Here is a 12,859-nt window from a genome sequence, read left to right as displayed (position 1 = left end):
TTCCCCCGATTTCTCAGTTTGGCCAGGCTGTCAGATCTAGGAAGAGTCTTGGTGGTTCCAAACTTCTTCCATTTAATAATGATTGAGGCCAATGTGTTCTTGGAAACCTTGAATGCTGAAGAAATGTGTTGGTACCCTTCCCCAGATCTGTGCCTATACACAATCCTGTTTTAGAGCTCTATGGAAAATTCCTTCAACCTTATGGCTTGGTTTTTGCTCTGACATGAACTGTCAACAGTGGGAACTTATATAGACAGGTGTGTGCCTTTCCAAATCATATCCAATCAATTTACCACAGGTGGACTCCAATCAAGTTGTAGAAACATCTCAATGATGATCAATAGAAACAGGATACACCTGAGTTCAATTTCCAGTCTCATAGCAAACAGTCTGAATATTTCTGTTTTTAATAAATGTGCAAACATTTAAAAAACTTGTTTTCACTTTGTCATTATGGGATATTGTGTGTAGATTGATGAGGTAAAAAATGTATTTAATACATTTTAGAATAAGTCTGTAACGTACCAAAATGTGGAAAAAGGGAAGGTGGTTGAATACTTTCCGAATGCACTGTAGATGTCTTAGCCTACCTCTTTCAGGTAATACATTCAATGCTGTATGCCTATTAGCCTTATATTTAGCTAATGATTTATGGGTTAATTTTCAATACAAACCTGCACTCCGCTGGCCTCTATCCTTAGCACTTGTGGAGCCCCGGGAAAAGTTAGACTAGAATAGCTTTGGGATTTTACACACTCAATCACACAGCCACACTGTACAAAATTATTCTGGGGTGAATTATAATTAACAAATTAACAACAAACAATATACTTAATAAAAATGTATGCAAGTTGTTTCAATTATTACCCCATTTCAATTGACCAAAAATGTAAGAATAAATCCAACTGAATATGTTGCTCAAAATGTAAATATAATTTACGAGGGAAACCAAGGATAAAGAAAATTGATTGATTGAACTCATTGGAAGTCTGGTTTGAATCTCCTTGCACTTCATATCTTGCCACGAGCCTCTGTTTTTAGAGGATTGTGTGTAAATTAAAAAAAATGTTGCTTTATGATTCTATCACACAATGTTGAAGGCATGTTTGAAGAGAAACGTATCAAGCAGCTTGTTGTGCCACGAGGTGTAATTAATCATTATGAACGAATATCAAAACCGTCCGGCAAATTGACGTACATTGATGAGATCACCCATTCCCACATTCGCAACTTTCAATAGTAGAAGCAAATGCAGTATCCTGCATTGCTTGCGTTTAACAAAAAACTTGAGTTATTACTTGTGGCTAGAGCACTGTGCTCAACACCTTCATGAAGTTGTTTTACAACACACCATGTAATGTTTCAGAACATCTCACCGTCTCCGTGGTGCTTTCCGACACCGTCCCAACGCTGTCTGACCTACTTGGGGAGCTCTCACTCAAAAACTGTTCGGAGTCGTCTTTCTCTGCCCTTTCTCCTTCAAGGGGTCACATCAGTCTGGGGCAGGGGGATTTGGGTGGGGAGGGTTTTTTCCTCTCCTCCCACTTCTTCTTCCACCACCGCACTTTCCACACCCTCCACAACCGCCTCCTCCTCCACCTCACTAAGCACACAGCCAAGACAACGTAGGAGTGGCTTTGGGACAAGTGTCTGAATGTCCTTGAGTGGCCCAGTTAACCCAATGAGAGAGCCTGGACTTGAACCCGACCGAACATCTGGAGAGACCTGAAAATAACTGTGCAGCAACAATCCCCTTCCAACCTGACAGATCTTGAGAGGATCTGCATAGAAGAATGGGAGAAACTCCCCAAATACAGGTGTTTTTAATATTTTTTTCTTTATTTAACTAGTCAGTTAAGAACAAATTCTTATTTCTATGACAGCCTATGAACATTGGGATAACTGTGTTGTTCAAGGGCAGAATGACATGTTTTTTTTTACCTTGTCAGCTCGGGGATTCGATCTTGCAACCTTTCAGTTACTAGTCCAACAATCTAACCATTAAGGTACCTGTCGACCCATACAGGTGTGCCAAGCTTGTAGTGTCATACCTAAGAAGACTTGAGGCTGTAATCGCTGCCAAAGGTGCTTCAACAAAGTACTGAGTAAAGGGTCTGAAAACGTATGTAAATGTGATTTTTCCGTTTTTAGATTTGAGTACAATTGCAAAAATAAAAAATAAACTGTTTTTGCTTTGTCATTATGGGGTATTGTGTGTAGATTGATGAGGAAATAAAACAATTTGATTCATTTTAGAATAAGGCTGTAACGTAACAAAATGTTCAAAAAGTCAAGGGGTCTGAATACTTTCCGAATGCACTGTATATGCTTTATGCATTAGAATTACACCTTGTGTCTCGTTATGAAATACCTGGGTTAGCTGGGAGAAAAGTTATTTCTCGGTATGGAACATTTTTTAAATACTGGGAAAATATTAAACCCTACACAGCACCCTTCTGGCTCACGAACAGTAATGTTATAACGATGAGGTAACATTTTTTGTCTGATTATTGATGCGTGTGTGCATGGGTGTGCTTGTTTGTTGTGTGTGTTTGGTTTTACTCTCCTTGTGGGGATCAATAGTCCTCACAGGGATAGTAAAACAAGCAAAATTCAAACAAATGTCTCTCTCTCTCTCTCCCTCTTTCCTTTTGTCTCTCTCTCTCGCCCTCTCTCTCCCCCCTCTGTTTCCCTCATTCTCCCTTCTCCCTCTCTCATGCTCTCTTTCTCCCCTCCCTCCCTCCTTCACTCTCTCACTCCCGTGCCCTCCACATTCAGCAGTGATACAGATGCACCCAGAAACAGCTGAGAAGGAAATAACATGTCCTGTCATGGCAGGTCCTTTTCTTAGACAGGAGCTTCCTTCAGGCAAAGAGGAGAAAGCAGGCTGTTTGTTTCAATTTGGAGTTAAAAGTCAACATTTATGTTAAAGCATGCTTTTTTATTAATACATCTCCTAGTGAAGGTAGGCTACAGCCCTTTCCCCAAAATATTCATTTAGCTCTACTGAGCTCCAATCTGTCTACCTCTCTCTATCGTGCTCTCTGTCAAACACACACATGCACACACTAAATGCGCACAGACACATTCACACACACACACACACACACGCGCACATGTGCGCACATTCAAGCACACTCACACACACAAACACCACCGCCATGTTGCTCAGGTCACTCAACACTTTGTGTGATTTAAAACCAGAGAGTTGGCATTCTTTAGCTTATTACATAAACTGGAGGCATTGTGTGATGTGTTGTGCTGTGCTGTGTTGTGCTACCTGTTGGGACTCGTGGCTGGAGGCCGGGATGGGATCCATCAGGGCACATATACATAAAGCATCTCAGAATAGGATCAGTTTTCAAATCAAATCAAAGATATAATAGAAAAGTAAAACACGTAATAATAAAAGTAATAATAGAGACATGACTAACGATACCAAGGCCAATACCAGTGCCGAGTCGATGACTAGGGGTACGAGGTAATTGAGATAGATATGTACATATGGGTACAGATGAAGTGACTCGGCAACAGGATAGCGTATCTGATGAGTCAATAAAGTAAGTGCAAAAAAGGGGTCAATGCAGACAATTAATTAGTTAACCAAGGAGCTAACCAAACTAACTGAATGAATACAATTTTATTTTCGTGTCAAATCGCCAGTTGGCAACCCATCCCTTATGGGATAGATTGCCAGATGAACAAACATTGCAATATTTCACTGTGATAATAGAGTGTGTCATGTCATCTCCCCTCCCCTGCTCCGGCGCTCAACTTCGCTGGTCTACTAACCACCGGTCCTGGCAACCCATCATTAAGCACACCTGGCATCCATTACTATGCACACCTGCACCCCATCATTATGCACACCTGGACTTCAACTGGGTGAGGCTATCGATGAGGTCCTCCGTGTCCTTCACCGCCTCGACACCACCCGAGAGGATTCACCTTTAAATAGCGGAGGGCCTTCCCCCATCCTACCCAGCAGTCCGCCCAGGTCAGCGACTCACAACTATGCCTCCCGGACAAGTATGACAGGATTCCATCCAAATGCCGTGGCTTCCTACTCTAGTGCTCCTTGTATTTCACCAATCAGACAAGAGAGCCAACCACCAAGAGGTCCAAGGTTGCCACGATCATTTCCCTGCTGACCGGGCGGGGTAGGCTACGGCCATCTGGGAGAGAGGAGAGGAGGAGTTGGGTTCCTATGCGGGTTCATAGCTCTGTTCAGGGCGGTCTTCGACCATCCACCGGAGGGCAGAGAGGGAAGTGAGCGACTACTTCAACTCCGGCAGGGAGCCAAGACCTTGCGGACTGGGGCAGCCTGCAGCGGCTGGAATGAGCCGGCGCTACGCACCCTATTCCGAAGAGGACTGCGTGAGGAGGCCCAGATGGAGTTGGTGTGCCGGGACGACAACCTTTCCTTGTACACACTCATCGTGATGGCCATTCACCTGGACAACCTTACCCGGGAGCCCTGGCGCCTGCATCGCCCCTCACCCTCCTCCTTTGGCTGTCCTGGGGTAGAGTCTGAACCTATTGAGATAGGAGTCACACACCTCTCTGCGGCAGAGTGACGTCGCCGGAGACAGCTGTGTCCCTACTGCGGCCAGGAGGGGTACTGGCTCCAGCGATGTCCGAGGCTTTCTAACCCGAAGTCCACTGGGGCAGAGGGACGACCCCATGATCATCCGTCTCCCAGCGTAGGCGTTAGTATTCCTTCTTCATCGTTTTCCAAGAAACCCTTCCTGGTTTCCATTTCACTGGTTGGCTGCCCATCAGGTGTTGTTTCTACGGCTCAAGTGGACTCTGGTTCTGAGGGGAATTTTATCGACCAGGCCCCGTTTCCTCCCTGAACATCACCACGTACCCGCTGTCCTCTCCTTTCCCTGTCCAAGCCTTGGATAAACGACCGTTGGTAACCGGCACTATCACGCACATCACAGCACCACACCTTCACTGTGGGACCCTTGTACCAAGAAAGCCTTTCTTTCCCGTTGGAATACCTGTTTTCCCTTACCTTGTGGTTCTACATTGGTTGAGAGTCCTGTGATTGCCCTCCAGCCCGCCATTACGTCGTCCCATAACATTGGCCCCACGTTTTGGGACATAGATGTGGACATCCTCAAGGCTCTGGAGAGGGAAACCACACCTGAAAGCTGTCCTCCTGAGCGCATCTACATCTCCACAGAGGTGAGGGATCGGCTGTTGACCTAGGCGCACACATCCCCCGCCGCTGGATACCCAGGTATTACCCACACTATTTCATCCATCTCCTCGTAGTACTGGTGGCCCACCTTGGCACATGACGTCTCACGATATGTCAATTGAAATCCTGCCATTTTATCTCTCTCTCTGGTCACCATACCGCTCTCCAGGTCATTGAGGCACTGTTCCAGCAGGTCTTCCGACACTATGGCCTTCCAGAGGACATCGTCTCCAACCGTTTCCCCCAATTCACGTCACGGGTATGGAAAGCCTTCTTGGAGAAGCTGGGGGTCACGGTCAGCCTCACTTCCGGGTGCCGGCCTCAGTCTAACAGGCAGGTGGAGAGGATGAACCAGGAGCTGGGAAAGTTCCACTGCCAGGAGCGGTAGGGGAAGTGGACCCAATTCCTTTCCTGGGCGAAAATGCCCAGAATTCATTGAGCCAGACCGTTGCTCCTGCGGTGGACGAGTGATTCAGGCATACAGAGGAGGTTTGGAACGACGCCCACGTGAGTCTCCAGCACACAGTCCGCCGCCAGATGGAGCATGTAAGAAGCTCAGCCCCCTGTTTGTGGGGCCTTTCAAGGTCCTCTGGAGGGTCAACGAGGTAACATATATAGACTACAGCTCCCCACTAACTACCGGATCTTACCTCTTTCATGTTTCCCTCCTCAGGCCGGTGGTTCCTGATCCCCTGGCTGATGCCGTCCCCCACGACACCCGTACGCCTCCCCTGGACATTGAGAGAAGCCCCTGTGCTATCAGATCCCTCCTGGACTCCCGACATCATGGGTGTCGGCTCCAGTACCTGGTGGATTGGGAGGGGTATGGTCCGGTGTTGAGTTCCAGTGGGCGACATTCTAGATCCCAACATCATCTGAGATTTTCACCTTCGCCGCCCGGACCAGCCTGCTCCTCGCCCAAGGGCCATCCCCATGGCTGGTGTTGTCCTGTGGCTGGAGCCGCACGTCGGAAGCGGGTACTGTCACATCTACCCCTTGTTTTACACGAGAGGCTGTGGGAAACCAAACTGTGAGATATTCATTAACACGCACTCAAGTAATTGGTACTTTGTAAAGAGACTGGATTGATAAGACGACCACATCAACCCATCTTTAATAAACTATATGCTAAAAGATCCCTATTTACAAAATGGAAATCAATGAAACATGCAAAAGTAGGCTTCTCTTCCTGTAATCTATTTCTGATTATTGTGCAGAAGATATGATCTATACAGGCTCTGGATTTACCAAAACCATTTTGTTCTTCTACCAGAATGTTTTGATCCTCCATAAAGGTAGCCTACTGTTGAGGATGGATGAATATAAATTATAGACCGTACTTAATAAACTTATGCCTCTGTAGTTCAGTGAAAATCTCGGTTCATTTGGGGATGGCAGTATACAGTGATAAAAACGAATTTGGAGCAAATCATATAGGACACCAATTCATTTAGGGGATTTTATTTCAATGCCAAATGCTTTCCCATTTTTGTAGCGTCAATCACCTTCTTGACTTCTGCCACAGACAGCTCCTCAATTAAGAACGGTTTACATATAAAAAGAGGGTTCTAACATTGTGTTTCCAGGTTAGTTTTCAGGGAACATATGTCTTCATAAAATTCCTTCTCGAAATATGCCACAGTTTCATTACCTGAGAACAAAGTACTTGTGTAAAATCAGAGTTCAGCCCCCCCCCCCCCCCCACCTGCTCTTCCCTGACTTCCACTGGAATTTTTTTTATGTCGTTTTGGTCCTAACTTGTTTATTTGGCTCCAAAATTGTTAAGGATTTCTTGTCTGTACCTCCTCAAGGTGTAATAACTGCCCTCTCTGATATCTCTGTTTGAATATGCGCAGCCTTGTATCAACACATGCTGTGTTTTTTCTTAAATTCCTTCCTAAAACATTCTCTTGTATTCCTATCTTTACATTGTGAAAATAAGTACTCAGCCTTGCGCATTCGTCTCTTAACTCATCATTCCAAAAATGCTTATTTGGCTTGTAAACTTTCCTGGATTTGTGGCTGTATTCTTTTCTCACGTAATTTTTTCCCATTTCAGAATATATGATGTCACAAAATGTTTCACACCACACATCTAAATCAAATGTTGTTTCTTGACATCTTTGCAGAGTTTTGATGCGTTCCCCCAGAGCTTTACATGCTATTTCAGAACATAGAAAGTAATTTGGCACATTTATTTTCTTACATTTAGGCCTATACGGGGTGTGTATCTTTGACCCTAAGTGATCACAATAATACCTGGTTGAGAAAGTTCATGGCCAACATAAAATATCATAAATATAAGAGAATGATCAGGAAGTGTACTTTTTCTCCAATTAAGTCAGAACATCTGTATTCTTCAACCTCTGTATAGGGGGCAGGTTTGGGTAGTAAAGGATTACATGTAATCTGATACATGTAAGGGATTGCAAAAAAAAGGCAACTGTAATCTGTTACGTTACCAGCAAAAATATTGTAATCAGATTACAGATACTTTAAAAAAAGCTAGATGACTACTTCGAGGATTACTTTTAAATTCAGAAAGGATGTTTGTTAAGTTTGTTCCACCTGACCGAGTCTGACCACAAGTCATAGACCACTTTGACACACCAAATCTGTTTGATGGATCGCGGGAAAAGAGCAGGAATATGCTTTTGTAGGCTACAGTCCAAGCTATGTCTTCCAATGGTGCGACTGCTGTCAAGGTAGTCCATCCGTTAACATTCCAATGATGTATTGAAAACAAATCTCGTAGGGGATGGGAAGCCCCTCAGTATGTAATAGGTCTGTCCACCCCATGTCCTTGTTCGCGTTGTCCCTCTGGTTGGTCTTGTTTCATGACATGTCCGCTTCCCGTGATGAAATAGTCCTTTCCTCCTGGGATTTCTCTTAGCAGCGTCTTGACGTTCAATTCAATAAGGCAATCGGTGTGGGACTTGGCTGATCGAAGGAAGACTTTGTCATGATCAGGGTAGCCTCGCAGCTTTTGTTTTTCCCGTAACAGGGCCACTTTCTCCTCCACGGACTGACACTCAACCTTCACGACTCCGGGACTTTTACCTCTCTCCCTCATCTTCTCAACTGCAATCACCTCTGTTTTGCAGCCTAGGCCTAGCGATATCAGCTGGTTCACTTTGGAGATTAGGTTAATGTTTTCATTGGCTGGCAGTCCTGCCACTATGATAGACACGTCTGGGTCGAACTTATTGTTTTGGCTGCACCTATTTTCCCAGATTCTAGGGATTCTACACGGGTCTCCAGATGTCCAATCTTGATCTTGTAGCTGCTTGTTATTATTCTCCAGGTGAGTCAGCAAAGCTGTATGATAATCCCAGATGTCTTTCTATAAAGATACACGTAAACTGTCAACTTTTTATTTATTCCTTTTTCAGTACTCAGCTTCATTTCACCCATCATTTCTTCCCATCTTTGTACCTAGGCTCCTTATCTCTGTCATGAGATTAACCATGCTATTGGCACGTTCTTTCTTTGATAAATTTGTATTTTCTCACCACAGCGTAGATTTCTACAGGAGTCCATATGTTTTAGCGGTTAAGTGTTTCTGTTATTGCCGTTCAAGGTAGCTAGGCTAAGCAGCTAACTCGCCAAGCATTCCCCAACAGGTTTGTCAAATGACTGTATTTCACCCTCACAGGATTCAGACCTCAGCTGCCTCCATTTACGGGCCGATCTCTGTGTCTGTCTTTAAAAACATTTTGGAAGAGTATGGTTCCATAAAGAAGCAGGAACGTTTTCACTGTGTACACCGGAAGTGGTAACCATGTATAACTAATTCACAGTCTTAGGTTTGGGTTTAGAAGCTGTTCAGGGTCCTGTTGGTTCTAGTCTTGGTGCATTGGTACCGCTTGCCATGAGGTAGCAGAGAGAATGACTTGGGTGGCTTGTAGAGCCTTCCTCTGACACCGCCTGGTATAGAGGTCCTGGATGGCAGGGAGTTCAGCCCCAGTGATGTACTAGGCCATACGCATTACCCTCTGTAGCACCTTACGGTCGGAATCCAAGCATTTGCCATACCAAGCGGTGATGCAATCAGTCAAGATGCTCTTAATGGCGCAGCTGTATAACTTTTTGAGATTCTGTGAGCCCATGCCAAATCTTTTCCAGCCTACTGAGGGGGAAGAGGCATTGTTGTGCCCTCTTCACAACAATGCTGGTGTGTTTGGACCATAATAGATCCTTAGTGATGTGAACACCGAGGAACTTGAAGCTGTCAACCCACTCCATTTCAGCCCTGTTGATGTGAATGGGGGCGTGCTCGGTCTTCCATTTCCTGTAGTCACCGATCAGCTCCTTTGTCTTGCTGACATGGAGGGAGAGGTTGCTGTCCTGGCACCACATTACCAGGTCTCTGACCACCTCCCTATAGGCTGTCTCATCATCATCTGTGATCAGGCCTACCACTGTCATGTCTGCAAACTTAATGATGGTGTTGGAGTTCTGCGTGGCCACGCAATCATGGGTGTAGTGATGGGGAAACTAAGCTTCCGGAAGCATTGAGCTTTTCCAGTCAAAAGTGTCAAAAATAGGTTCATTACTCAAGGCTTTGCTCAACACAGGGTACACTAGTGGCACCTGCTGGTCCAAATAATTTAGAACAGCCAAATTATGAAAGATGTTATCACACACTCTGTAGTGCGTGCTCAGGGTAGCCTTTTTGTCTTCTGCCAAAAGAAGACAATCAGGTGATTGTTCGAGAAAACTCATATTTAGACCTCATTGACCACATGCTTCTAATAAAGTGATACAAGCATCGGCACACTGCTTCGAAGTAAAAGGCTTAGCAATTTCGATTCATGCCTCGGAGCTCCGGTATCCAATTGCAGAGGGAGGTGTTCAGTCCCAGGGTCCTTAGCTTAGTGATGAGCTTGGAGGGCACTATGATGTTGAATGCTGCGCTGTAGTCAATGAACAGCTTTCACACCTTGGTGTTCCTTTTGTCCAAGTGGGAAAGCGCAGTGTGGAGTGCAATAGAAATTGCGTCATCTGTAGATCTGTTGGAGCAGTACACGAATTGGAGTGGGTCCAGGGTGTCTGGGATAATGCTGTCATGGCTATAGATGTGAGTGCTACCTGGTGATAGTCATTTAGACATGATACCTTGGTATTCTTGGGCACAGGGATTATGGTGGTCTGCTTGAAATGTAGGTATTACAGACTGGGTCAGGGAGAGGTTGAAAATGTCAGTGAAGACACTTGCCAGCTGGTCAGCGCATACTCTGAGTCCTGGTAGTCCGTCTGGCCCTGTGGCCTTGTGAATGTTAACCTGTTTAAAACCCTTAACAGTATAAACCCAGGGTGGGGTTTTACTAAGCTCTATGGAATAGTTTTAAGGTCATATCAAGGATCATCTAGCTATTTTATTTAGAATCTTAAGACCCCTTGAAGTATGAACAAATATATAAAAAAAATATTTGATGAACATTTTAAATTTGTCCTTACTGCTATTAGCCCATAAAAACGCATTGAATAACGATTCATTACATGGAACAACAGATAGTCCCCCCACAAAAAAAATCTAAAGGAAGTTTGTTCTGAAGTCTCTGTCCTATATCTGAGAGATATAAGAAAGATCAGGAAACCATACATTTTTTTAACATGTATTTAACCCCTTCTTTTTGCTCTTGTCTCCATACATACGATTAATCTTTTCAACTGGTACCAGGGTACTTTCAAACTAGTCTTTTCAGGCCTGTAGATGTCCTAAACAACTGATATGTACCTGTTTGTGACAGTCTCACCTTTACATAGAGGGGTCATAATAGTTAATAGGCCAAACCGTTTGGACACTACAGATGATTTTGTAAGAACACCAATTTCCGGGATTGTCTCATGGTCTGACAAACACCGCTCTAGCTCTGGCACCTTTCACCGCAGATGCAGAAGTGAGACATCAGCGGATATGTTGGATTGAGACTTCTTGAAAGCAGCAGCTCTAGCCTTTAGCTCAGTACAGATGTTGCCTGTAATCCATGGTTTCTGGTTGGGATATGTACGTACAGTCACTGTGGGTGACGACGTCATCGATGCACTTATTAATGAAGCCGGTGACTGATGTGGTAAACTCCTCAGTGCCATCAGATGAGTCATGGAACAGATTCCAGTCTGTGCTGGCGAAACAGTCCTGTAGCTTGGCATCTGTAGAACCTACGTAGTCCACTGGTGCTTCCTGTTTGAGTTTTTGTTTGTAAGCAGGAATCAGGAGCATAGAGTTACGGTTAGATTTGCCAAATTGAGGGCAAAGGAGAGCTTTGCAGGCATCTCTTTGTGTGGAGTAAAGGTGATCTAGAGTTTTTTTCCTCTAGTTGCACAGTTGATATGCTGGTAGAAATGAGGTAAGGCGTATCTCAATTTTCCTGCATTAAAATCACTGGCCACTAGGAGCGTCGCCTCTGGATGAGCATTTTCTTGTTTGCTTATGGCCCTATACAGCTCGTTGAGTGTAGTCTTAGTGCCAGCATTGGTTTGTGGTGGTAAATAGACAGCTACGAAAAATATAGATGAAAACTGTTGGTAAATAGTGTGGTCTACAGTTTGTCATGAGGTATTCTAACTCAGGTGAGTAGAACCTCAAGACTTCCTTAATATTAGAGATCACACAACAGCTGTTCTTAGCTAAGTAGAGACACACCTCCCCCTTGAGCTTAACCGATGCTGCTGTTCTGTCCTACTGATGCATATCAAAACCAGCTAGAATATTATTCATGTCCTTATTCAGCCAGGTTTACTAGAAACATAGGATATTACAGTTCTTCAGGTCCGTTGATAGGATAGTCTCGAATGGAACTCATGCAGTTTTTCTCTAGTGAGTATACATTCGCTGCCAGTTTCATCAGTGTGCCTGCATGTCTGCCTTCTCTTTCTCTTCTGAGTGTAGGTGATTAGGGCCTAGGAGGGGGTAAGCAGTATGTCCGACACCGCCAACCAATTGAAGTAGAAATCTTAATCCAAAGGTTAGTGATCGCTGTTCTGATGTCGAGAAGCTCTTTTCGGTAATAGGAAAAGATGGCAGAAACATTATGTACAAAAAAAGTTAAGATCAGCGAAAAAAAACAAGCACACAAATTAACAGAATTATCCAGACGACCTGTCGCCAGAGCTTCCTATACAGTTAATCTCTTCCCGTAATGTGTTGAGGTTGGCAATTAAGGAGAATGAGATGTTAAAGATGTTGCAGAACTGCTGTATTTGAAGCACGACTTCTGCCCAGTTTTCCCGATGTTGCCACGGCAATCAAGCGTTTTTTTACCACTCTGTAACTGTCGCTTCTGCGGAGAGATCATTTTCTTAACTGAAACTCTACAGTACTACAGCTGAGAAGAATTAGGCTCTGTCTGATGTGCACTTTTGAACACCTGAGTAAGCTCCACTCATTGCACTGGTGCCATCATGGCCTTGACCATGGTATTTGTTCACCGATATCCCATGATACTTTCAATCAGTTAAAGGTGTTCTTTTTCAAGACCTGAGGCACTTTTAAGGTCACATTTCTGAAGCCCAAGAAATTAACACTTAGCTTCCTAGTACATATGGAATTTAAAAAGGTTAATGAATGACTTGGAGGGTTACTGTCAAAACAATTTCTGGAAAAAAAATACACATGGGCCCCCTGAGCTCATGGGCCCCTCCACT

Source organism: Oncorhynchus mykiss, chromosome 30 (genome assembly GCF_013265735.2).
Source record: "Oncorhynchus mykiss isolate Arlee chromosome 30, USDA_OmykA_1.1, whole genome shotgun sequence".
In the NCBI taxonomy this organism is placed as follows: Eukaryota; Metazoa; Chordata; class Actinopteri; order Salmoniformes; family Salmonidae; genus Oncorhynchus; species Oncorhynchus mykiss.
Note: the sequence above shows the minus strand (reverse complement) of the source record.